Source organism: Lissotriton helveticus, chromosome 4_1 (assembly GCF_964261635.1).
Source record: "Lissotriton helveticus chromosome 4_1, aLisHel1.1, whole genome shotgun sequence".
In the NCBI taxonomy this organism is placed as follows: domain Eukaryota; kingdom Metazoa; phylum Chordata; class Amphibia; order Caudata; family Salamandridae; genus Lissotriton; species Lissotriton helveticus.
Genome location: NC_136063.1, coordinates 1115679387 through 1115706265, shown reverse-complemented (window position 1 = coordinate 1115706265; position 26879 = coordinate 1115679387). Strand labels below are relative to the sequence as shown.

General features: G+C 41.6%; 1 protein-coding gene across 8 annotated transcripts in view; it reads right to left on the bottom strand.

Moving 5' to 3' along the window:
- The window catches only part of FHOD3 (formin homology 2 domain containing 3), a 1303582-nt gene that overhangs the window by 56059 nt on the left and 1220644 nt on the right, over nucleotides 1-26879 (bottom strand). The window lies entirely within an intron of this gene.

Below are 26879 nucleotides of genomic sequence, written 5' to 3'. Positions count from 1 at the left end.
ACTAACAGAGATAACTAAATGTATTAGATATCAAGGTTTTAAGCGTCTGTTGGAGCTTGGGAAAGCATCAAGAGATAGAACATATATCATGAGTAACCAGGAAAAAGAACTACGATTACAAGCAATTAACTTTATTTATTGTCCCTTACTTGTTTCTCATATGAAAGTGAAAGACTGCTGATTTAGCTTGCTTTGTCTTAATTGCTGCTCAACTGTATTACATAATGAACAGTGACAGCAAACAATCATGACGCCCATTTCAGTGCTTTATTTTGTAGAGTTTAGTTTGATTTATTTCACAACAAAATAGCTTCTCCACCATGTAATCACACCATGACAGCAACACAAATCTGTTCAGCATGTGCCATACCCCAAAAACCACCACCAAAGTCTCCAGTGTAGACCAAACTACAACCTGCACCATATCAGCAATGCCCAAAAGGGTCCTCAGTGTCCTGATAAGAATCGGAGTGCTTGGTGGCCTTGTCATATGTGTGAAATCTATATGAATTCTACAGTGCAATAAATACCTCAGGTTTCAGATGAATAGGCAACAGGTCAATATTTTATAAGTATGAATGCCAGATGATCAAATGGAGATCCCCACTCCAGATTATTAGAGTGTTGTATATGGGTAGATCTATGACCTGAGCCCTGAATTGTTGTACAGACAAAGTCCCATGTACCCTATACTGGACGGTCATTTCTCCTGGCACCTATACAGATTGTTGATAGGCTCCGGTGTTTGTGATAACGGCTCTTGTTTCCCTTCCCACTTCCCTTTTTGATAGTTTCCCCCATGTTAGGGTTTTATAAAATTGTTTGACTCCATAACTAGATGGATGTGATATGGCGGAGTGAAGCCATAAGAACTGTGCTTGTGTAACTGACCAGTATTGTAAAATTGTACTTTTGATGTGCTATAACGTGGTTATGCAACATTTTTTGATGGAGGGAGGGGATTCTGTGATGGATGGGATATGCCATATGTCGTTACCAATCATTCCTAAATTAACTGCTGTAACCATGCCATTGAGCTGTTGACTTATGATTTAGATTTGATGCATGTTTACTGGCTCTGTATGATGATCTCGTTGTTAGTGCATCGATTTGTATTCATATTCATATCAACAAAATCTTTGATAAACAGATCAAACAAAAAAAATGAATGATGTCACAATCATCGGTGTGACTTTGATATGAGGGCTTCAGTTTGGATTGAATAGATAAAAAGGCTAAATTTCAGGAAAGATAGGGTGAGGAGATCAACAGCTAAAAGGCATGGATAAAGAGCTGGGGAATAAAAACAGGGAGATGATGATAATGGATCCAGACAATACTATTGAGTCAGCCATCGAGGCTGAACATTTGGCATGGCTCACCAAATGTGATCTCCTGAAACCCAAGTCAATGATGAAAGTATGGGCCTGCGCATTCTTTTTAGGTTTGAGCTGCAGGCTCTAGCTTTAGCAGACTTCATTTATTGCTGAATCTTGGCTGGGGCATATTTACAAAGACACGATATGGATGGTGACTGGAATGTACCTGGATTGACAGAGGATGTTTTATCTTTGTTATGCAACCCATACTGTCACTACAGTACGCTGGCCAGCTCAGGACATATGGACATAGATAAACATCTAGATATATGGAAGTATTTTCTAGCAGATTGTTGTTTGCAGAAATAATGCCTACCCAGTGGTTCTGTGATGCGCTTATGGATTTTGGGTAGCATGTAAAAACACGGTGCAGTGTTTTGTTTTATAAGTAAGAACTGAAATTCCTCAATATAAAAACCCACTGCACCGTGTTTTATATGCTACCCCAAATTCATTAGCTCAGCACAGATTCACTGGGTAGGCAGATAGACAGATAGATAGATAGATAGATAGATAGATAGATAGATAGATAGATAGATAGATAGATAGATAGATAGATAGATAGATAGATAGATAGATAGATAGATAGATAGATAGATAGATAGATAGATAGATATGAGAATAGGCACTACAATAAGGAAGAGATTGCAGCTGAAAAATAGAACCGAAGACTGTTCTGGTAAAATGCTAAAATATCTGGTTCCCTTTAAAGTTAAGAACAGATGAGCTATCTTGAGTTTAATTTCAGGGAGAGGACTAATATTCAAAGTTTTCACACACAACGATCTGTCTTGCGACTCTAGCCTAGATAGCAAACTATGTTAGAAAAACAGTTTGACAGCATTCTGGGCCGTTTGTATTACAGACAGGGCCACAAGGACTCAATAAAGGAATTTGGGCATGCTTGTGCAGGGGCTGAATATTTAAATCTGGGTAATCGCTTCATATACGTAGAAGCATAGCTCTATGCAAATGCCTACCTCACCATTTGAACAACCCACCTCTCAACCTCAGGCAAGCCCCATCCCTGACCCAATTCAAGAAGGATCCCAAGACATGGCTCTTTGACTGAACCCAAACACCCAGCAGCCCCCATCCTCCCTCAGTACCTTGAGACCCTCACAGGTGAGTAGCTGCGCTATGCCAACCTTCATTGATTGAGTGATTGACCATTACTTATGTGAATACCCGGAGCAGTAAACCATACGCACATGCATGAAATTTTGGGAAGACGCTTAGAGCATCTTCCATCTTGAATATGTAAAAAAATATTAAGCAACATAAGGGGGACAAAGGGATGCTGGGGTGAACACGCGCAAGCACTAGCAGCGCAGCAAGAACCACACTGTAGGTCTCTTTGCAGGTGCTACCTGCCTCCACGGCGTGTGAAGGATACCGTGGAGCCTCACAAAGGTGCATGCAGCTTAAGACTTAGCCCATCAATATGGGAGCCAACATAATCTTGCTAATGGGTCAGGGTCTCCAGCAAACTGTTTGTGAATGCCAATGTGATGAAAGCACATTTAATTAGTTGTTGCAAAGCTCCTTTGCTAGTGCGAGTGTCCTCTTCAACATCCACTGGGATGACATTTGATGATTCCAATCTTGCACCCCCTAGATGTTGGTGTGATAAGTTCTCTTGTATTGACTCAACGTAGGTACCTGACCTACACAATCCTATGTGAGAGTAGTTAGCGTACCTGGTTCTGATGCAAAGCGGGTCATGCCTTAAACAATACACCCCTTAATGACATTTGACCTATGTTTTGTCAGTGTCCATGTAGACAAGGTCATGACTCAGAGTCACGAAAGAAACACTTTTTATAGACTGATATGCACACTATTCAAACTGCCAACAAAGGAATATCAATGAAAACTGACTGAGCACGGTGCAAATATATCAGGAATCTGGAATCCCGGGGATTATGTTTTTGTCACATGCTGGTCGAAAATACTATGATTTAATGAATACAAACAAAAAATAATTGTTAAACTGTTAAATGATCTTGTTAGTAAATACTGGAATGAAAGTCTAGGATGAACATCTCACTCGTAATTACGGTCTTTGACGGAGTCATGAACTTTTTCATCACTGATTTCAGGGTTGTCAGTATAATTTGTTCAATGGAAGCTAAATAGGACTACATCACCCAGGATGCGTTAGGCGATCACACAAAAGGCCAGAGCTGGAATCCCCCTCCATAGTGCTCTATGAGCCATACTAGCAATTATAAAATACAAATAGAAATGTTTGTAGATCTAAACTACTTCCTGGGAACTGTCGAATAATGCAGCTTTACATTCAGAGCAACTTTGAGTGAAAAGATCTTCGTTATAAAGCACCAAGGCAATTTAAATGCTGCCACACATATTTAGGTTTTGTAGAAAGTAAAAAGGTGCAGCCTGTTCATTCCAAGCAAAATATATTTTCGTGCTGAATCACACACCAGCATGATTTGTTTCTCTGGAGCCAGACAGTTCCGTTGGCTATTACTACAGACATAAGTTTTGAAATATAACCTAAAAGTTCTCTTTTTCCTGCACTGGGATATGACCAAGAGGGAGTTCTAAGAATCGTTGGTGTAACAAATGAGCCTGTAACGCATCCTAAGAGAAGCCAGATATGCCCCCAGATTCAACAAAGTCCTTTTTTGCGAGTCCTTAATAGCGATTATTAAGGAATCGCTATTAAAGACTCGCAAAACGGGATGCATGTAGAAATCGTAATATTTTTTGCCATTTCTACTGCTTCCTTATTTGCGATTCTCTAATTGCTAATCGCAAATAAGGAATGGCTTTCCCATTCATTCCTATGGGCCTCAAGGCCCATAGGAATGAATGGGGAGTCATTCCTTATTTGCGATTAGCAATTAGCGAATCGCAAATAAGGAAGCGATTTCAAGGGTGCCAGGGTGTCCAAAGGACACCCTGTAGCACCCCTGAAATGGTAATATACACTGGTGTTGCGCACACACATGTCCAAAGGACATGTGTGTGTGTAACATACAACTTAGAAAAATGCACTAAAGTGCATTTTTCTAAGTTTTCGCTATTTACCACGTAGTTAGACTTCGCGGTAAATAGGGGCCCCATATTGCAAAATCGCAATTTTAAAAAGGTTCATGAATTGCATTTAAGGAATCTCTAATTGAGATTCCTTAAATGCAATTCTTTGCAATTTAGCGATTTCTATAATTGCGATATTTCCATTTGGGATGATGAATCCCAAATGCAAAAATAGCGCTCGCAAAGGGCCAGATTCTCAGAATCTGGCCCTTTGCGAGCCGATTTTGGCTTGATGAATTTACCTGTAAGTCTTGCTGGGCAATACAGGGAACCAGGGGAGAAGTGTCTGTCAGTGCAGCGCTCTGGGGTGACTAACGCTCCCATACCTGCTGCCCTTTCAGCACTCTCACAAATTCATTGGAGGATGGGGTGATTATTATAAATTGATTAATTGCATCTCAGTTCTAGCTTCTTTACAAAACATATGCTAGGATCAATCAGCCTATCATGTTAAACCCACAAGATTCATAATTATGAACCCTTTCCTCCTGGAACGGGCCAAACTTAAGTGCGCTTAGATCGAGTTTATGATGCACCTTGTCCCCATCTGTGCCATAGAGGCTGGATTTGATTAACATTAAATGAATAAGCAGATTCCCTAGAACATGCTATATCAGTGCAATACAGGCTTACGCATTTGTCTTACTCATTAGTTTGGAAGTGATCAAGGATGGCACATCTATTACTGGCATAAAAGCTACTTAGTTAAATATTGTGCAGTTACAGTGTGGACCACTGTCATCTCTTTGGTATTGCATTACCCTGCCTCTTGCTAGGGAAATCGACCCCATTATGTAATACAGGACACCCACTTTGTCTTTGTATAACCCCCATTCTTTTTGTCTGTCGGACCCTGACATTTTGTCTTCCGTTGTGGTCTGGGATCTACCAAACACATTCAGCGGCTCCAAGTATGGTGTGTAATGCCGGATGGTATGAAATATTCATAACTGCCATATTGTAAGGTAGCTTCAGAAGTACGGGCTGCCCAGCTAGTGGTTAGTGAGCCATGTTGATAACATTTATCAAACAGAATTTACCTCATTGACCTCATTGACCTCAGTGTTACCCTCACATCCCTTAAGCCTGCAGCAAAGTTTGTCAATATGTCAAAAGCTCAACATACGCTTTACACATAACTTCTTAAAGGCTGCTGTGATTAATGTGGTTTATTCAGCGTTTAGCTGCACCTAGAATATACAAATTTGGAATATATCTTTTATATTTTAGAATATGGGAGTTTGATGTTTCATTTCAAACCAGAGATTAATTACAGAGATATCTGAAGGACAACGGTGTGTGTTGTGTGTCGGAATTGGTGCTGGTTAACCTGGTATGTCAACATCCCCCAACCTTAGGAACTGCCCGAGGTAACGACGGAGAGAGCGTGGCCTCCCTTATCCTGAGCTTGGTCCAGGCGAGGTGAGGCAATATCCCCAGTCATTATGGGTGAAAGATACACCATTTGACATGGAGGAACAGAACACATATCCTTTATGTTGTTGCTTTATTCACAGTTTATATTGTTTTCTGTGTTTGTAGTACGCACTAGCAGTGGCAAAAAACTTTATTAGTACAGAGGCCCTGAAGAAAGCCTTGGGAGGAATCCCCCCCGTTTTTGGCAGAAACATGTTGGCCCTCAAGCAGTTATTTGTTGACACTGCTTTTTTGCGCTGTTCTTGTTTTTAATTGGAAAGAGGCTTACAGCTATTAAAGTTTTTTTGCTGTTTGTTCTCTTTTCTATTTTATCTCACACACACTCACTTTTTGCACTGCACTTGGTCCCATTCAGTGATCACACGCATTGTCTACAGGTAATTGTGGGCTTGATCCCAGTCCTACGTGGTGGGCCTGGAAGCAGTCTCAATGATCTAGAGACACACCAGCCCAACCTTTGGATGACCAGATGATAACACTAGATCACTAACAAGATTTTGATGAGAATCCATCTCTGGACTTTGGGTATCACCTACCTTTGCTAGTGGTTGGATGCGTTGGGTTGCTTATCTTATGTTAAGACTCTATGGTTATTTACCTTGCACCTCTGTGGCTTCTAGTCTGACTAGTTTAGAGTACATAGTTGACTCTTTCTTTAGACCCCCAGGTTTTGTGTGTTTTACAACATCGGTGGAACGCCAGGATTTTGCCAAATCTACCCCTGTTCAACCACTTGCATTTAATTGATGGGGAGGTGTTCGCGGAGTTCTGCGATGCGGAACACCGCAAAGTGACAAAAAAACTCCACAGCGCTATGTGGCAATCCACAAGCAGCAGAGTGCATTAGGGTCATATAGTTCGCTGGGATTTTCAGCGCCGGGTGATTGTGCCATGCTTGAAAATCATCGCGAACTGCACCATGCGCAGTGCAAGAGGGTGTTGCTTTCTTTGTCCTGCTCGGGTAGATTTTCTACCCGAGCGGTAGCTTTCTCAATGGAAACGGAACGTTTCGGAAAGTGAGCGGTCGCGAGCATACGCAACCACTCGCATTGAGAAATCCGACCGCCCTCTTTGAGAAATCTCACAGAGAGGTTGATTTTCCTCACTCGTGCTTTGCAACTAGACACTGACGAGCGAGAGTGAGGAGAAATCTCGCCGGGAGGTATATTTTCCTTGCTCTCCAACTTAACGTTGATGAGCACGAGCGAGGAAAAAAACCTCCCCTCCGCAGGTTTTTCAGAACTCCGGGAGCTCTGCGGATTGTGGAGTGCGGGAAACTCCGCAGACTCCGCGAGCGGAGTGGAGCTCACCACCCAAGCTTAGCCTTCAACAGGGGAAACACAGAAAATGCACTTAATGGAGGGAAGATAAAAGATCTAAAAACTGCTCAAACTTTTCACTTTTCAGTAATCATTTAGTTATTTTGATTGATGTCTAGCGTTGCTGTGCTTGAAAGGCTTTAGTGTAATTTATGTATAACACAGAAAGCTGATCTGCTTGCAGCACTTTGTGCGCTTAAGTTCTAGTTACGGTCCACTTCAAAACATATTATGAGAGGTCTGAATTACTCGGACTAGCCTTATACATTACTGTGAACAATTAATTGTAATGCTAGCAGTACCTCCAGCGATTGTGTGCATCAACATGAGTGACCCCAAACAGTATCTGTTAACATCCTTGGGCTGGAGGTTCCTTACGAATATTCGTTTTGAACTGCAAACCTTTAATTTTATTTGACTGTATTTCTTTGGATACAATGCATTTATTTGTCTGTTTCATGTATGTATAAAGTGAGTGGTTGGGGAGTTCCATCTCCCAAAATATTCTTTTGTGTCTTTCAAACATTTATGTTTTTTATCTAACCAGTTTGTACCCAAACAGTTTAAGATATATATATACTTAGAAGGAGAATGTTCTCATTTCTCCGTATCCGCGGTCCTCAGTTTTGATTTATTTGTCTTAAACATGCTATGTGGCACATTCGTTATTTCTGACTGACTATATTGCTTTTAGATTGGTTGTTACATAAAACACCAACATGATTTTTTATGGAGATTGCCCTGTCACTGAAGCCAGGCTATCAAAGGTGAGATGAGTTCGAACTCGTTAAAAATAGTTGACCGCTGGTGGGTTTCACGTTTGTGTAGTCTGTGAGATTAGTCACAGCTCACCTCAAGACTGTGGTCTCTCTCTCTCTCCCACAGCTTGGCAACCTATTTCTTAAAGTAAACTGACTGTTATAGCTTTGGATATATGTATACCACTGATATGACGTGCCTCAGAGTAAAGTGATTACAAAAGCAAGCAATGGCAAAGGCAATAGTTCTGGTGCTAGCTGCCAATCTTTTGACTTTGTCCACTCTTGCTTTATCGTGGTTTTTATAAAACCGTTATTGTTAGGTGAGCTACCGGGCACTAAACAAATGTTAAAAGCACAAATACTTTTTGGTCACAAAAAGCGCAATTAATCCCTGGTACTGAAGTGAAGTAAACTGTATGCAGATGTATTTGTGAAAGAGCAGAATCCTGTCACTCACAGTGAAGTTAGCATATGGCTGGAGTGGGCTGACTCACTGAACCACGATGTATGCTGTAGTGGGGGGAAAGAAAAATGTTAATGACACAACACATCAATGGATGAAGAAAGCCCTTGTATATTTATTATGTCTATGCAAGTTTAGTCAAATGAAAAAGTATTGGCCCAACACCAGAACTAATGAATGCCTCCTGGACACCGGAAGAGGTAAATCAAGTACCCATGTATGGTCTGTATTTCTGAAGCAGACCGAGAGTATTTTTGACAAAATTGAAGACTGATGAAGTTCCTGCAATCACTGGTGGACAGTGACAGATTTATGTCCCACAATAGCGGTGAGCCTATTTGGCCCACTAAAAATAGGTGTGGCCTATAGTATCCATAACAGCACATGATTCACTTAGAAAAAAAAGACGACTATTTGCTGACCTTAGATTGAATAGCAACTATAGTATTAAGTTCTAATGTTTTGAAATGGAATACCTCCAAAACGAGGATGGAGTGGATGGACAGTTGCAGGAAGTTGTGAATTTGCATTGTGCATGTGCCATGGAAACTGTTTTCTGCATGAGAGCATGTAATCTGAGAGAACCTGGAAACTTTGCACCCAATGCAGAATGATCAGCCATCTGTTTCCTCTTGCTACATTATCAACTCAGTGTGCATGGGTATCACTAGCAGGGGCGGCTCCTCCACTAGGGCGGAGGAGTGTCGCCCCACTGCTTTCTCGCAGTGCGAGAAGCAGAGACATAAAATGGTAATAACTACCATTTTATGTTTCTGTTTCTCGCACTGCGAGAAAGCAGAAGGGTTTGGTTGCGCATGGGGAGTGGGCAGGGCTGCTCTGAGAGCAGGGCTGGGCACGGGAGGAGTGGTGTGCCCACTCCTGAGTGTGCATGACTGGTTTGGTCGGCCCTCTGGGGCCGAACAAACCAGTCATGCACACTCTGCCCTTCACCATGCAGCCAACAAGGAAAACATGGCCGGGCCATTAGCCCCTGGCTGGGCGGCGTCCCAACCAATCACAATACTGCTTGCAGTGTTGTGATTGACTTAGGGGTGGGACTGGGAGCCTGGCTGCCTGCTTCCTGTTCCTGCTGGAGGCAGGAGAGGAGCAGAGACGACGCGGAACCCGGCCGGTGGGAAGGTAAGTTAAAAAAAATGATTTGCCCCTAAATGTAAGAAGTGGAAAATCATCCCTACCATGGCATTGCAACTCAGCTACCCCCAATCCCTGCACTGCTGGCCTTTACAGAAAACTCCCATAATATAGCTTACATCAACCTCCTATGAACCGCCACAGATCCCCACCAATGTTTTCAATTATTACTGGAGTTCACAGTGAGGACAGGTGAAGACAGTAAGATCCATCCATCACTACTCATTCTTTTCCAAGTCCTTCACACCATCTTGCATATGAGGTTGGTTGTCTTGTGGTTGATAATGACATTTTCAGCAGACCTACTTTGTATGCTTTTTACACCTTCGCCTTAAGACATGAAAAAATGATAAAAAAGCTTCTAATGAAATGGTGGAGAAAGTGCGTGTGTGAGCGCTCACGTGTAGACACATGCACTCACAGGGGCCCTCTTACTTGAGCACATTGGTGGGGTGCAGATAATTCTGATTTGGAAAATTATTATTTCTGATGTTGACTTAATTCGGGTGCTGAGTTTGTTACATCGCAGAAGACAGCAGGTTGGAATGGAGCCGAGGAAGAGAAATAGGTAAGGAGGTGCACAAAAGAGCCCCAGATTTCCCTGAATATTGTTCTTTTTTAAGTTATGCACTCTTTATTTGAATTCACGTCAAATCAGTTGGCTTCAAGTTCAGTTTGAAATGAATCGAGAGGAGGATAAAATTAAACCGTGTTGTAAGCCCAATTTTGTTTATGGCCTCTATCGTTTGCATAGACTTTTTCTATCTAATCCCAAAGGTGACCTGTAGTAAATGAATTCCCAATTATCTGATGGATTGCACATCCCTTGGATAGAAAATAAATTATTGAGGGATGAGTGTGCCTGCTCTGAGTAAAAATAAAACAAAACAATGAGATATACCGCGAGAGGAAAGTACTGACAGCGTGATTCATTCTCTCACAAACTCAAGAGTAAAACCCAACGCTTATATTCCTTTTTTAGGAATAAGTTGCTCAAGAAAGGTCACTGCTGTCTACAAAGAATCTCAGTTTCTCAAGACCTTTCACTGCACAGTTACAGACTTGCAGCTTTGTTGCCAATTTAAAGTACAATTATTTATCACTATTGTAGTGTTGTGTGAGCTGTAATGATGGAACAGTTGTGGCTCATGATGGACACTGTGACGTAAACATTACAGCGTAATGAATTGAATGCGCGTTTAGAATGTTGAATTTGCGGTTGCTTGCAGAGGAATAAAAATGTGTTATACTAAGAACTGTGTGTGGCGTAGTCATTGGCGAATATCCAGGCTGGGGAGAACGCTACAACTATCAAAAGCATTCTGCACTGTGGTGTGCTTAAACCTGGACAATAAATATTCAAGATATCATTTTAAATTAGCTGCTAATTAAAGTCAATAAGACTGCAGGGATTTCATATTACACAGTGTAAAACTGTATCTACATTACCAGGCATTGATTCATAGCCACATTATATGGCATTGAAACTTAGGGCCTGATTTAGATCTAGAAGCACCATAGGATTTAATGCACTGGTAATACGGCGGACGAGATATCTGTCTCGTTTGTGACGCAGTATCCCATCCACCAAGATCTAAATCAGGCCCTTAGTCATATTATATGGCATTGAATTCCAGCTATAACATAGAGTACCATCTTCAAATTAATATTTGTTCTGCATCTAGCACTGTTGAAAGGGTATCAAAGTGTGTCATTATCGAATGGCCAGCATGATCAGCAGTAGGAACATTTAGTAATCAACAATTATGTTGAAATTCCAACATTCTGCTTATTACTAAAATCAACATTCTTTAGGTATAGCAAGTGGTAAAACATAAGCTGGAGGTAATTGTATTACTAATGGCAGTAGTTACATCAACAAAACTGTCCAAATATATTGTACATTAACATTACAAATGACTTTGCAATTATCACAACCTATACCAATTTTTACTGCGTGAAGTGTAAATGAAAACAGTGGAACACTCTTTTATAACTGAAGGTCCCTGCAATACATAGTTTCTTCTGGCGGTATGTTTTTTTTACCACTGGTGGCAAACCTTTATCTCCACTGGTACTTGTCTAAATGCTTCACAGATTGCCATTGGAAATATGTACCTACATAAATCATGAGATTTCCATCAAGCAGAAAGGTAAGTATTTGCTGCTTCCATAATGTGGTCCTAAATTGATTACATTCAGGGAGCAATCTACAATGCAAGCCTGGAGAAAGAGCACCCGGATTCTACCTGTTTTGTTGTCATGGTGTGCAGATGATCGACCATGACAGAATTTCTTTAGTACTGAATTCATTCCAGTCAGTGGTTGAAGAATATTTTCAAAAAAGAGGGATTTAAAAACGCAGGTGACTTCTGAAAGATGTCCTCTATCAATATGAGCAGTCCCTGAACACTCTCAGATCCTGTGGTAAGTGTGGGCGTATGGAACAAATAGAATATTACAAAATAAAATACAGTGTAGCTTAGGAAAACAATAGATGACAGTAAGAGTAAAATAATGGTTATCTGAGCAGAGAACAATTGTGGCAATAGAGGACCGAGGATTCACGGGAGTATGGTAAATTCATTAATGTTATTGTAAGACTTTGCATCTTTTGGTGTGATTTCCCTTGAGTCTTTGCTTTTTGGCCTCCCGGTTTTGACTCTGTTTTTGCTGGCATAGCTTTTCTGCACACTTTTCGCACTACTGATCAGTGGTAAAGTGCAAGTGCTCCTGTGGTAAATTGCATTATGGATTGGTGTTTCCATGATTGGATATTTGATTTACTTGTCAGTCCTCAGCAAAGTGCACTGAGTGTGCTAGGGCCTGTGAATCAAATGATACTCGTGGATCTGCCGCAGTGATTGTGCGACCCACGTGAATAGCCCTGAAAAGGTAACTCAGACCTGACAATGCAGAGTCTGCGCGCAGTTTGCAACTGCCATGTCGACTTCGCCAGTGCACACCCTCACCAGTCCCTAACCTTCCCTTTTTCTTACATATCAGGCCCCCCTAAGGTAGGCCCAAGGTACCCCCGTTTGCAGGGTGCAGTGTATGTGAAAGGCAGGACATGCCGTGGTATGTGTGGCATGTCCTGGTAGTGAATTACAGCCAATTTCATGTTTTACTATCACAAGGCTACCTGTTCCCCATAGGACAGAATGGGGAGTTTGTTAATAACATCTTATACGTTTAGTTTTCATGAACTCAGAGTCTAAAGATGCATCTTTTAGTGAAGGTGATTTTCACACTCTGTGTTTGAAAATACCACTTTTAGAAAGTAGGTATTTTCTTGCTCAGCCATCCTGTGTGCCTCTGCTGGAATGTGGATTGCCTGTCTGGATTTTGGATGACAGAAGGCTGGGGAGCAGGAGTGGCCCCAGATAGTCTAGGTGGGTCAGTAAAGGGCTGAATAGACCTGGGCTGTGCTGGGGAAGGGGAAGGAAATTTCCTTGCACCTCAAACGGCCTGGTCTGCCTCTGACAATGCTGTTTCCACCTCCTGCCAGGAAAACACACCAGAGCAGGCAGAACTGGTTCTGGCTGGGCACAGACACTCTCTGCCTAAGAGATCAAAGGATTTTGTGGTATACATTTTGGGGCCCAGATCTCTGAACTTTAGAACTCTTTTGGACCAAGAAGACTGCCAGGAAAAAGAGCTGGAGTAGCTGTAAGGAGGAACGACCACTTTGCTGTGTGCTTTGCTGTGTTGGCCTGCAGTGGCTGCTTCTGTCTTGTGCATTGAAAGGACTGGACTGAACTTTCTTCAATCTACTTCGTGAGTTTCTCCAAGGGCTTTAGGTAGAGCTTGCCCCCTGTTCAAGAAGTCTCAGGAACAGCAAACACTTCAAGCTCTTCTGCCCACAGCACTGGGGACTGTGTGTTTTGTGCTGCAACAGAGGAACAAGCAACCTGACGCCGTCTACGACGCCGCTGCCATCTCCGTTTCCTGAAGGCACTACAGGGGGCACTGCGCAACACCGCACCACGACCCTGGTCTCATCGACGACACCTGCTGACGCTGCCACCGAGCAGCTGCTCACACTGCGACCTGTGGGCACCGCACTCCGCACCGCTGCTTGCACCGTGGTTCAAGGGCACCGCTCGAAAAGTTACACAAAGCACCGCCCTCATCCCACACCGTAGCCATGGCCTACCGACGCCGGCACCATTGACTCAAGTTCGTCAGCCGACGACAACGCTTCAGCCATGACGCTGCCGCTGCTTGCACCGTGACCTACCAGCACCGTGACGAGCACCGCCTTCACCTCGCAATGCAACCCTGGTCTCACCGACTACGCCATCTGATGCTGCCACCGAGCCGCTCGCACTGAGACCTGAGGGCACCGCACGCCACACCGCTGCACTTCACATCGCAGCACCCGACGCCTGCCGACGTCAGTGCTCCCGACCTCAACAGAGAGCAGTTCGACTTGCAATGTGTGTGACTTCAAGGGCCCAGATGACTCCTGCACCAACCTCCAGACCCGACGCCTGCGGACGCCATGCTTTCGGAAGCTCAACGAGAGGTCGCTGACGCCCTGCATTTCTGAAAGGTACTGTTTGCGGGTCTTTCCGACACTGTAGCTGGTCCACGACGCCGCAGCCAGAACTGTTTGGATTTGTTTGCTTACGATGCTGTGATAGCCCCGGACGGAGCAATCGACATCAAGGAACTGTTTTTCAAGCGTACTTTGATAACTGAGGATTTTTAAGTACTGTATTGTGGACTTTTATCATTTTTGGTCTTACCTTACGTATATAAAAAATATTGGATATTTTTCTAAACTGGTGGGGTGTCCTTTTGTAGTGCTTACACTGTATTACTGTTGGTTATGTGCAAACTCTTTACACACTGCCTCTAAGATAAGCCTGACTGTTCGTGCCAAGCTACCAAGGGGGTGAGCAGGGGTTATTTTAGGAGTGTAACTCCCTTATCCTGACTAGAGTGGTGGTTTTTGCCCAACTTTGGCTCATGCCCTAACCCACCAAAAATCCCATTTCTAACAGTTATTATGGAACTAATAACCACAAGTCTAGTGAAGATACGACCAATTTCCAAATAGTCAGACTTGATATTCTGAAAGCAAATAGAGTAATAGCCTAGACTCAAACAGAAAGTGTCTTGATTGTGGCGTTCATGTATTAATTCAATGCAAGAAGTTAAGTACAATTAGAGAAGGTGAACTTAAATAGTTGCAAATATTAGCATCTTTTGATGATTTCATGACCACGTGACTACTGATGAATTCTAGGAATTTAAATACATCTAACTATTTAATCATCGTTTAAGTAAATGTTTAGTCAAATTGTAATTCTCACTGATTGTATAACACATCATGTGATATTGTGATTAATCTCATGAGATACGAGTATTCTGCTACAGTACTTGCTAATTATACTTTGTGTTGATATTTGTGATATTGTATGTGAAAAATACGAATACTAAATGTAATCTCTTATAAACCAAAATTAAAGGAAAGCTATTATACTAGTCCTCCTGAAGAATAGGCTGTTCATCTGGGGTTGATTATAGTTACCTTTTTCTCAAGCTCCAAATGGCAGCCAAAGAAGAGTTAATGTAGACAACTTGTGAGATCAGCTGTTTCCAGGACTGTAAAACACCTCATATGGTAGTGGAAAATATTACCTCAAAGCCAAGCATCTGCAGTTCAGATTTGGCTTCTGTTTGAAGTTGACTGCCAATGCTTAGTGCCTCTAGCACATAGGAAGCCCAGGGAACTTATTGTTTATGACTCCGGAGCGATGTTTAAGTAATCCTCGTACCATAATACCACAAACATGTCTGTTTGCCCTACGCCAGGACAAGTCACTTTGACACAGCCATCCTCAGCAAAGACAGAGGGATACTCTGATGCCAAGGAGGCAGGGCATACTTCACTCCACAATCCACAAATATAATCTGAGGAGGTCTTGACAAATTCATACTGATCCAGAATCAACATGCCTGAAAACAATCTATATCTAATACATTTCCAAGGAGACAATTAGTACGAGTACGTCATTCCAAAAACCTTCATTACATTTATGTAGTTTAAAACTTTCATCCAGAAAATTGTTTGCATATACTTATTTACAGTTCCCTGAAGAACACAGCAGTTCTTAGCTATGTGCACCAGGTCATGTCTTAAAGCAATGACCATACAAAGAGGATAAGAAAAACTTAACAAACAAATCTGAAGCATATCTCAACAAAGCACTGTAATGTAAAACATAAGGTATCCAACTGCAAAGTTCCTCAAAGTGGAAATACTGCACTTTGCCGTTTAGGGAGAGTGGTAATTGTTCTCACGAGTAAGTGCTGAATTGTACAGAGTTATTTCCTATTCCTCAATTTGGAAATGTGTTCATCCACACAGAAAGGAACACAAAGACACTATTTCACATGGTTATTGTTGTGAGCTCCTATCATGCATGCCTATCCCAGGTTCCCGCTTTCAAATGCCTGATAAGGCAAAAGGACTCTGATCGAGCGTCCTGTTATACCTCTCCAATAAACGGTTCTTGGACCCAGCGGGAAGAGCAGGATTCCCTATGGCACAGTACCTACTGGTGGCTGAGTGCAGATTTTAGCTGCTTCCGGCCTTCCGAAGGATATTTCTGTCATTGCCACAGAGCTAGCCTGTGTCACTCAATGGATAATCTATAGCAGTGGTTCTTAACCTGAGGCTGAGGAACCATAGGAAACAGCGACGCATAGTCAGGGAGGCAACAAACAACTGTTTATAAAAATGAAATAATATAAACTGGTTAATAAAGTATATGTACATAAAAACACAGGAAGCTTATTGGCAGTAAGTGAGATCGCATGTCAGCAAACAGCATGGGCAAAGGGCCAGCCAACTTAGTCATTGGATAACTTCTCTGTGTATGACGGCTTTCTGCACTTTCACAAGGAGCCAGTCCACACAGAAATTAGCTTCCTGCAGTGCCAGGGATTCCTATGGCAATATGTGCTGTTTTGAGATGAAAAAACGTTTTGCTTGTAATCAAAGTATTTTATATAGGCAATAGCCTTGTAACGAATGCAGACCTATTGGTTTTGCCAGTGCTTGTTTGAATGGGTTACAGGTGAGATCACAATTCCCCTTTGTTTCCATTGTTTAACTGCATTCACTTGCTGAGGACCATACTTTAAACTATCACAAAAGAGTTCAGAAGCGAATCATTAGAATCAGCACAATATGGGCCCTATTACGATGTCGGTAGACACCGTCTCGGTCAAGGGACCGACCGACAGCCAGTTAGCGGTCCCAACCGACTAACTGGGATAAGACTGAACACTGTTCGGTCACACTCCTATACTGTACAATGAGAGCATGCATTCCGAACGGAATGCATGCTCCCATTGTAAAAATGCGAAGTGCAGTTCCTCCCTGCACCCCGTGGCAGGCACTTCAAGGTGCCTGCCACACGGTGCAGGGGTCAACAGGAGGGCACCATATGTGGCCCCTCGACCTCCAACAGCAGGCGGTGCACCAAAGGGGGCCCTGCTGGGGTGCCCCAAAGTCGAGTTCCGACAACCTTACTGTGTCGGAAGGGCTGACACAGAAAGGCTGTCTAAACTCAACATCGTAATCCCTCGGGCCGAAAGATCTGCTCTTGGGATTACTGAAGTCATTCTGACTGGTGGACAGGCTCTCCAAGCCAGTCAGAAGCCAGTCAGAATGACCGGTCCCATTCCTATCTGACTGACTCCAGCATAATGAGTCGGTCGGAAAGGAATCCGACCGGTTGATTAGGATGCAGTCTGAATGGCTCCGATCAAGGGTCGGAGCCGGTCGGAGCCGTTTCCGACCGCATCGTAATCAGCCCCTATATTGGTGAAAGGTATACAATAATAGACATGTCATAGAAGAAGACATAAGGAATATTACAATTACATTCTGGAGATCCGCATTGTGCCAAGCCTACATTTTGTCATCAGACTTTGGTGTCCCTTTACTTTATGCCTACTTCAGGCCCATCCAGACCAAGCAACTTATTAAGCATGAGAATACAGGCCATGTTACCCGTGTGTATCAAAGGTAGAAGTATAACTAGGTACAAAATCCTCCTGTCTCATAGGTAGCGATTTGGGGCATAAGTAATAGGATGATAATGACCAAAACAAGGAATACCAATAAATCTGAAATTTGGTATATTGTCCAAGTCAATGATCGGATTGCAGAAGTGATAATGGGATAATGATCTAAGGATTACCATTTTTGTGGCATCAGAATACAAGGCACACTTTGAGGGCCAGATTTACTAAAGGCCTTATTATTAGTACGCAATTCCTAGGACTGCTGTTTTCACGGTGGCAGTTCGACCACTGCCACCACTGTGGGTTCCACTAGGTGTTCACCCGCAGTATTACGAGTGTGGCGGTCACACTGCCACAGGACCGCCATTTGCCCCGGTATCCAGGATCCAGCGGTGGCGGCGCAGCTGTATGGGGCAGGAATATGCTGGTGATGCATGTATAAAAATACATTGATTAAAAGCAAAACTTTTTTTTATCTCAAAGCACATATTGCCATGGGGATCCCTGGCACTGAAGGAAACTAATTTCTGTGTGAACTGGCTCTTTGTGAAAGTGCAGAATGCCGTCACACACAGAGAAGTTAGCCAATGACTAAGATGGGTTGACCCTTTGCCCATGATGTTTGCTGACATGCGATCCCACTTACAGCTTCTTCTTCTTCTACTGTTCATTTATATGCAGGAGCATGGCAAGGCTGAGGGGTTCCATGGTGCCAAATGGCTGTGTCCAAATGAATGAGTATTTATCATGATCTTGCAGCAGACATCATAGTGATGCAAAGCAAGCCACATTTAAGTTCCTGCTCCCAAACCAATCCGTTTTTAAAACCCCACCCCCTCACGAAATTCATGCCTTTTATGCATATTTGTAGAGATCATATGTCGATTTGACAACATATCTACTGTTTTCAGCCATAGAGCATACAATCACCTTAAGAAACGGCTGCGTAAACATTTGTGAACTCTCGTGAGCAAGACGAAATAGCACGTGCATTCTATCATTAAATATTTCAAATACAAGACTACTAAATGTGAACAAATGTAGGTGGCACACAAAACAGTAAAGAGTTTCCTAAAAAGTAATACTAAATTCCAAGCTATCCCTCGTGTGACTGTTGAGCTGCCAATCATTAATTGGTGCAAATCACTCAACGTGAACCCTCGTGATTCACTCCTGCAATTTATCTTGTATTTAAGACTACAAATAAAAATTTCCCATGTTCTGATCGGCTACTGTGCATCGGAAGAATGTAAAAACGATTACAATATGTAGTAGAAAGAGCTGGTGGTCAGAAAACCCATCGCATAAAATCCCCTTTGGGGTTGAAAGGATCCAACACATTGCTGCAATAAAACTGCATTGCTACGTTAAAAGACACACACCTGCCAAAATGCCTCCAGACACACAAAGTGACAACGTGTATCACCTGTTGTGATATAACTGTCAGGCATGATTGGATATGAAGAACACCACGTGTGAGCTTATGTGTCTGTTGCTGGTGCAGTACACCTGAAAACTCTATGAGACTTGTTCGTTGGGCAAAACAACCGATGACAAGGGGGTCCTACATAAATGCGGGCCCTGCAACTGTTTGTTTTGGGTTCTATTAGTATGGCACTTAAAACCCGTGCGCCAGTGGCACAGCCATACACAATTCTCCAACCACTTAGAAGGCTGATGCACAGTGGCATCCAGTGCCATCATCTACAGTGCATGAAACCCTTGCCTCTCTGTGCCCACATTGAAGATTCGAGGGAAGAATACATTTAAATATAAATGCCAGCATTTGTAAAGTGCACAGCTACCTCCGGAGAAGTGTCCCGGCACTGGGGGCCGTTGGGAAGATTAAGCAAGCTATTGCCCAGAGTCACATGGTGCTGGGCTAACCTGCTAACTATAAGCAGTTCAAGGACACGTTAAAAAGGTCATTCCTGCTATACTTTAAAACTGGGGGCATTTACAAAGCCTTCAAACATCTCCTTACTGGTGATGGCTCCAATAATACAGCAGTGACATCAGTCAGCACTGACTGTGAGTGTCAGTCTGAGATGGGCCAATCAGAGGTCTGATGAGCCCTTTGAAGTTCTTCATGGCAGTTTGAGACACTCTCCTGTATGTATCACCTGAGAGACATGGATTTAAAGAAAAGAGTCTTTATTATACATGGCTGCTCCTACCAGAAGACCACAAGAATCCATATCATGTACCACCCTCCTTGGAATAATTGTCTCTTTGTTGACTATTTTATTGAGTTAATAGCTGAAGGGTCAATGGTCAACTCTCATAACATTTTCGTGGGAGACTTCAACTTACACTGGGACTCGACAGTGACTCAACTTACTTTTTTATAATCAACAAAGACATCAAATAATTCTGCTTATCCTTAACCATATGAAGGAAGCCATCTCTGACCTCATCATTAGCAAAAATGAGCCATTTGAATGACACACACGATATCTGTTGACTGGTCTGACCACTTTCTTGTGCCAATCCCCCATGTCTGCATCATAATGTCCACATGAGCACAAACTAAGAAATGTAGGACATGGGTTAGGCACTTTAATAAGTTAACAAGTCCCTTCTAAATTATAAAGTAACCTCAAAGCTTTTGTCCTTACTGAAAATAATGACAGTTCTAGACTTGTAGAGAATTACAACACCATCATGACAGAAATCGCAAAAGAACTTGCTCCACTCAAACTAAAAAACTCAACAACAACTTGTCTTCTCAGTGATACTACAAACAACTCCTAGAGGAATGGAAAATCCTCAGAGCCACAGAAAACACCTGACACAAAAACCCATCAAAGGAAACTCTGGAAAAACTTTGACTCAAGTGAAAATGATATAAATGCCACCCTTTTGAGACAAAGGGAGAATTGCCCAGAAGAGAAATCAAACAAATAGAAACTCAGGAAGTTCTTTGTCATTGTCAGGTAGACCGCCACCCATCTGCCCTCTCCTAAATAACAGAGAAAACTGATATTACCACTAGTCTCTTCTCGAACAAGATAAACAGAATTAGGCTATGAATTCCAAAAGATATTCCAAGCTGGATACATTATCTTGCAGATCCAAAGAGGAATGGGCCTTAATTGAACTGCTAGCTGAATCTGCACCAAGAAACACAACCTCAGCAATCAGGCCATCTTCTCACTCTGCTGATCCCATTCCAGCAAATAAGGTAAATAATATACCCCAATTTCTTATTCCTTACTTCACTAAAGCAGTCAATTATTCCCTCAGTTAAGGAGAATGCCTCAAAGTCACACCTCTTCTTATGACACCAGATTCAGATCCCTTTGACCCCATCAACTTCAGCCCGATCTCCAACCTCCCATTCATAGAAAAATTCCTGGAAAGCTGTGTTGCAAGTAAGCTTAACAAATACCTAAAGAAAAATAACCTTCTTGATGACCACCAGTCAGGTTTCAGATATGGCTGCATTACCAAGACTTGATACTACAAAGAGGGGATGATGTTTTGCACATCATAGACAATGGAAGTGCCTCTTTTCTCTCTCTCCTGGACTTCTCTTCAGCATTTGCCATAGTCAATACTCATCTCTTATAAGAATCGTAGAAGATTCGATGGGAATCAAAGGTGATTTCCTTCTGGAAAATTCAAAAAACTATTTTCAGTTCTCCAGACGACAATCAGTTATAATTAAAAGCATTCCCTCTGGAGGACATAGCAAACCTGTCAAAAATTCTCATTGATCTTCAATCGCAAATAGTGCTCCATAGTTTCCTCTACTCTCCCAGCTGCATTGCAACTTCCCTGTCAAAACGTGGTTAGAACTCTTTAAGTCCACTTTATGGTAAACCATCCATTGTAGACAGAACATCCTTGGGCTTTAAACTTGATAAAACCATAACCTGCATGCCGACATTAACACAATGTCTAAGGGTGCTCAATTCCAAATAAGACCTCTTAGAGGGATCAAGTAACTAATTCCTGAAGACGACTTTAAAACTGTAGTTCAATCTATAGGCATCTCCAGATTAGACTATGGAGGCACACTACTTTCTGCCATTCCCAGAATACATCTAGCCCCTCTGAAGACAGCCTTTAATTCTGTAGCCCACTTAGTCATCCAAGCGAGATGATCTGATGACATATTGCCTATTCCGACCATAGTTAATGAGGCAAGAATCACATGCAAACTGGCTTGTATAATTCATAAGACTTCACATGAGGGCTCAGCCAAGTACCTAACTCACATTTCTGATAATCTCGGAAAGCCCCCACTACATTAAAAGTATCAACTATCTGTGACAGAAAACCCCTATTTTTTAAAAACAAAAACAGAATTATTAAGCAAACGATATCTGACAATTCTCCCAAAACATGATATGCCACCTGACTTCAATCAGTCAATCAAAGATTCTTAATTTGGCGGATGAAGGCCATAAAAGCATGTGAATTAAAACAAATATACCAAAGACACATACAAATACATAAAGCTAGACCATGAATAATTAAGCAAATCCAAATAGCATGAATAAAAACATCTAAAATCATGTATACAAAAGGGTGGATTAAAACTTCAGTGTTAAAAAGACGGAATAAAAACAACAAATCAGGGGTAAACAATTTGGCAAATAAAGTGCGGGTGAATCAGTGCGTCTATACAGGATAAAGAGACATCAGATTCAGACCGTAAAATATACCAACATACAATGAACACTGATATTATCCATAAAGCTCAAATCAATTTCTGTCTTACTGATCCTTGAACCGCTACTTCCTGAGTATTAGGGCTCCTGATAAGAAACATGTGGCCCCAAAGCAAACTATGGGGGAGAAAAGCATTTGTAGATACAATAGTGCAGGCCTTACTTGGACAAATTGACCATTTCTTAGCAGTGGAGACATTATTTTTTTCCGCAAGGTGCTATAGAATTCGCAGACAAATTTCAAGTGCAGTGTCTTGCTCTTAGAAATGGTCACATGGGCATGGCTTTAAGGCACTTGACTTCAGAAAGCCTTTTGAAAAGGCTAATAACCAGTGTATGAAGTAGAATCTAAATTTGGTTAACAGGAAACAATGGTGAAAGTTGTTAACAAGTGACAAATAAGGCTGCACCTGCATAGCTTAAGCTCGGTATAACATATTTTCTCACTAAGGGCTTGGAAAGTTATGTACCCTCCCTTTTCCCCAACTGTCTAGCCAGAAACTAATGTTTGATGTTCCTCACGTCACTAGGGTGTAATAGCCTGTGGTTCATAAACAAATCAGGACAGTCTAGCCTCCTCAGCTGCTCCATGACATACCTTAACCAGGGGATACGCAAAGCTCCTTCAAGTGCAATGCAGTCTGCTAATACAAGTTGATTTAAGGTGGGAGCTGGGCTTGACCAAATTCTCAGCCAGCACATTATCGGTGCGACTGTGTTAAGATCTAAAATGTAACCCAGACCATGCTCCTCATGCATCATGAAGGCGGGGGGGGGGGAGAGATAGCATGGAGTCTGTGCAAAAATGTGTTCCCCACCACCTTCACGTCTCTTACATCCATGTACCCCCACATATAACATCCTTAAGTGGCCATGGGGATGCATTTATCTCAATAAACCTTTATTAGGGCGGATACAGGCTTAGCCCCTAATCTCTTTGTGAAGTTCATGGTTCCCAACACTGCCCTTGCCAGGGCGTTCTTTTTATGTGCTCTTTGAATGACCGATGACCCTCTGTCGTCAAACAACACTCCCAAATAGGGAAACGTTGAAACTTTGGTAAGTTCTACCCTCCTGCAGAAGAACTTACAACCAGAAGCCTTCTGGGTACCGATCTTCATGGTGTGAGATTTGGAGAAAATGGTTGCAAGATCTATTGCTATTAGGATCAACTACTCCTGTGAGTCCTTCAAAAGAGACCTAAAACTCTTTCTCTTTTAACAGTATCTGCTAGTTTAAGTTATCTATACCCACTAATCAATAACGTATGAGAACTTGCTCCTTGTGTAACCCAGGAATGTTAAAACTAAAAAGCTCAGTGCATACAAGTCCCATAATGCAGCGATATTTGCATTAGGAAACTCAGTTTTGTGCTGTCCTCTCAAATGTTGCTCAGTAGCGTATTTTTCACCACAATCTAAAAAATAATTCATTCAGCTTTAGTGCAAAATTCATGTTGCTTCAGTGGATCTGAACTATTGCTGCATTATGGGACTTGTATGCACTGAGCTTCATGGTCACGTGAGGACATTGTTATTAGGCACCTGTCTCCTGTTACCTCCATTCCTATGATTAAGGCAGTCGCCGAAACGCGTCAGGAGAGTGTACCTGCAGCTACATTATTAAACAAACGTTGCAGTTTTCTGTGGATTGGACTCGGCAAACCTTCTTTGTCATATAATTTTAAATGTAGTAAGAAGGAACTGGCAGATATTTATTTTTAAATGCCTGCTTTATATATGTGAAGAAATATTTCTGACTTCTAATTATATAATTGGGTTACATGTATGCCATAAAGTCACTGCCTTCCATCCAGCATTGCAACCCACAGATATTTCATTTTTATTCATATTAGATTTTCTCAGAAATATATTTTGGATAAGTATTCAAATTTGGTTGTGCTAAATATGAAAAAACATTAAGAGTATGGCTACTAAAAGCTTAACTATGTTATGACACAGTTCCTCCAAGTACCTCATGGAGGGGTCCTATTCTGCCATTTCAGGATGGACTGTTCCCAGGTCAGCAGGGTCATTACTGATTTGCATAAGGCGGGCCCTTACCCAGAGTGGCACAGTGGAGGAAAAAGTTGGGTTGGAAACCTACCTCAAGCGATTGCCAGTGGTTGGACTTTTTGTAAGTATTCAACCCATCAGTTTGTTTTGGATTCATGAGAATCCCTGCCGAACCATCAATATCTCATGAACCGATGAATAGATAAAAAGCCATCCTGTCTCAATCCTAATCCATACGTGATACTTCAGTAAATGCCCCTTCTTTCAGAATCGGACCAACTTATTTTACTACGTGAGCCATTTAACAATAGAGAGATTGGATGTCTTAAGATGGAGCTAAATGTATTCAACTATCTACCAATCAAATGTTATCCCACTGGAATCATAGCAGACGAAACAATGAATATAGCAGGACTAACTTCAGCGACTTCACAACATGATACATTAGCTAAAAGCTATGCAGATGTTAATTCTTTGCAGATGTTCATTTATTTAATGTCACTAATATCCAAACCAGTAAAATCCAAGTAAACATTTTGCTAGCTAGGTCAAGATTCCTTGAGGGGATAATACGAGCTTGCTTACCCTCGATCTCATTGCATCACCAAAGTATAATATACAGAAGTAATCAAATACTCAGCACCCAACAATATCAAGAAGTACTGCTCACTAAGTTCGTCAAGACTAAGGGCCTATTTCACAAAGGTAAAGTACACTTTGGTGTAAGTTTACGTTTGTTTTGGTATTCACAAACATACAGAGACTCCGCAGTCAGAGCAGAGTACTCCACACATAAAAAGACACCCATCTTTTTCTGTGCAGAGTTCTCCACATTGCCTGTGGAGTCTCTGCAGTCATAAATATACTATTAACATCGGTTTCCACAGAGCCCACTTGGAGCCAGTACTTTCCAGACGGAAGGTTGTTCGCATCGTTTCTTGACCAAGGGAAACATCACTAAAGCAGACCATAGCGGCAGCCTCCTGGTTAAAACGTGTAACAATTGGCGGTTACTATCAAGCAGTAAAGATTTAATCGTTTACGAGTCAGGTTAAGATTCCCGAACACTCTGAATCAACCGCCCTTTCCCTTCTTTACGAATCCGAGAAGCTGGCTTTGCCATTCATCTAGAACTCCCACTTGAGGAGTTTCCTATATATTTTTTCATCGATACTATACATATATGGGCCTGTTTGTTTTTACAAAACGAATACAAGAACAGACACCTCGAAATCGATCCTATTAATAAAATCCTCATGCATTTGCAGTGAACCCTATTACATGCATTTTGACATGCCAACTGAGCTGAAACCACAGTATATCCCTGTCTGCCATCTTTATTATGAGTAGTGGACGGCTACCTGATGAAGGCTGTGTGCCGAAACGCGCGTTGTAAGACATCTGCCGCACTGCCCGAATCAACGCTTGAATCTATTGCATGGATTTGTATATAGTTTCTGATAGTGTATGAATCTATTCACATGTAACTTATTTTTTGATTTTCAAATGCACTTTTGTATCATTGATTCGTCTATCTTAATATGAACTTTGTATAAGTCAACAAAAAGAGAAAAAATATTTCAAATAAACTAATCAAAATAAGTATATATAAAAAATTATTTTTGTTTATCAGGTTGTTGTAGAGTGCTTATCTCATATATGTCTACAATTGAGACATAGAAGGGTATTCTTTCAGCTAACAATAGTTTAGTACCTTTTCTAGCTATAACTTCCTTCCAATAAATATACTATTAACCCAGTGTCTGTGGATACAAAAACCCTAGATCGATGCCTACCTTTTAATGTGCGAAGTTCTCTGCCCTCACTGCGGTGTCTTCGTAGTAGTAAATTTACTATTAACTCTGTGTCTGTGAATACCAACACAAACATAAACTGACACAAAAGTGTAAGTTTAAATTTGTGAGCTAGGCCCACAATGAGTAAACGGACTATACAAAACACATCAAACCAAACTTCATTTTTGAACTGCAATACAGGAATTGATAATTACAAACAACTGAGTAAACTCGGATTTCTCACCCTCTCCACCAAGGTGTTTTAAATATTGAAACAAGAAATAGTAAAAGGCTACATTTTCGAAAAAAATTGACTAATATTCAGCAAAAACCTTAAAATAAAACCCAAACTGAGAAGGCCTCAAGTACTACTATACGATACAAAAGTCAATCTATAATAAACATACTAGATTGCCCGTCTTATTTGGGTGACACATGCTAACTCTAAACTACAGATGTAGTGCTCTCATGAACAGACCAGTGAGCTTGCTGATGATTTCTCTATGCACGCTTGGTACTTATACAGAACGAATATAGTTGGGCGCACATTTATTGAGATGCAAATAAGAGCATGTACATCAAGTGGTGACTTACACCTTTAAACTACATAATAACATCACATTTCACACATATATGTTTTTATACACAGGGAGATTAAGGGATTTGCCAGAATCACAAGACTTATAGTCAATTGAAAAAGATGACAATGTAACCCTGTCGAGGAGCTACATAATTCTGTGTACAAGAATAATGTAGGAAAAATTAT